Raw genomic sequence first — 1,647 nt, 5'->3', positions numbered from 1 at the left:
ATGAAGGCCACACAAAGTGTGTCCAGCTGTATATTTGGTTTTCAGTAATAATATTGACATTGCCTTCTTATTACTAAGAAAAGAAATGCAACTTCAAATGAAAATATTTTTGTCATTATTATTGTTTTTATTGTCTTTGTAATTGTTAAGATTGTTGAAGGGTAAGCAGGCACTTCAAACTTATTCTATTCTTTAAACCACTCCTGAACTATTTTTGCTCTGTGACAGGGGCATTATCCATCTGAAAGAGGCCACTGTCATCGGGGAATAAGAAAAAGATTTCCATGAAAGGACATACATGGTCTGTGACAACGCCTATGAAGGGGATGTGTCTCAAATTAACTAGACATTTAGACATTTTGACAGTAATTACCATTATTAGGATTATTTGGAAAAGTAGACTTTGTTAGTTCCCATCATATCTATTGTTGAAGCATTTAACTAACATATTTTTGATTTTAAAAGAACCATACTTGAAATTAAATAATCACTCCTGTATAGTTCTAATATGTCACACATACTATATGTTAATACACATTTATTCATACATGATATAAGATATGACTGATGAGCAACCATTTTTATTTTACTTTGATAACTGGAAAATTTCACCTCTACTTCCTTTGTTTTCCCCTCAGTTTTGCCTTGCCTTCTCCCTGAAGAAACATTTTCTCATAAAAGGTAGGAAGCACAAATAGCCAGGTTGAACTAATTAACTTTGGAAAACAGCCAAACACTCTGGCTTCCTGCTTTCTAACTTCTCTAACTCTCTCTGTTCTCCAACTCTTGCTCTAACTTTCATCGTATTACACACTTACGCAAACACACACACACACACACACACACACACACACACACACACACACACACACACACACACACACACACAAACACACACACAAACACACACACACACACACACACACACACACACGTTGCACAAATGCTTTCCTTGCAGGCTCGCTTCCACCCCTTTTCCAGAGATCTGACCGTAGGGAGCCTTTCTATGTGTCAGCTTTGGAAGAAGAATGGTCGACATCTGCCACAAAACCTCACCGGACACATTACCTGAAAGACCAAACAATAACCCCTCCCACTACACAAAAATACACACAAACATATATGTTGAAAAAACACATGGTAGCAGAACCCTGACTTGTTTTAAATGGTCTACCAAGACCTGACCTCCTAGTTACAACCACGATAACTCCCATGGACATCGGTGGCATCTGGCTAGGTGATCTCTCTCTCTCTCTGTGTGCATTCATACATGCTTGTGTCCCTGCCTAATTGCATGTGTTTTACCATGTGTATCTTTGGTTGTGTGTGTTGCATGTCGTTGGCATGAAGTGCAATGTCGCAAAGAGCCTGAGCAGCATCAGAAGGGCCAGTGCGCCCCCAGAGTTTGACCATCTGTGCGTTATTGGTTGTCATTAAGGTTTCTAATTTGGAGGTGTCTTGGGGATTAGCCAAACGAGGGCAGAAAATGTCATTACGCCGTTCCACCCGCTGAGTTGCCGTGACCATATTTACATATTTATACACCTTAATTGTCTTTGCGTGCTGCTGTGACATTGAGACAGCCAGAATTTAGCAGTCAGAGGGATGAAAATAGATAGAAAGTGAGGAGGACGTAGAGAAAGACAA

The 1,647-nt window shown here is 39.7% G+C and overlaps 1 long non-coding RNA gene across 1 annotated transcript; it reads left to right on the top strand.

Annotated features, from left to right (window-relative positions):
* The first annotated feature begins 234 nt into the window (after window positions 1–234).
* On the top strand, window positions 235–1,279 carry LOC137611761 (uncharacterized). The gene is made up of 3 exons (XR_011038781.1): window positions 235–301; window positions 639–681; window positions 959–1,279. It is a non-coding gene; the product is annotated as an uncharacterized lncRNA (long non-coding RNA).
* The last annotated feature ends 368 nt before the right edge of the window (window positions 1,280–1,647 follow it).

Source organism: Antennarius striatus, chromosome 18, assembly GCF_040054535.1.
Source record: "Antennarius striatus isolate MH-2024 chromosome 18, ASM4005453v1, whole genome shotgun sequence".
In the NCBI taxonomy this organism is placed as follows: Eukaryota; Metazoa; Chordata; class Actinopteri; order Lophiiformes; family Antennariidae; genus Antennarius; species Antennarius striatus.
This window is presented reverse-complemented; position numbering and strand designations above follow the sequence as displayed.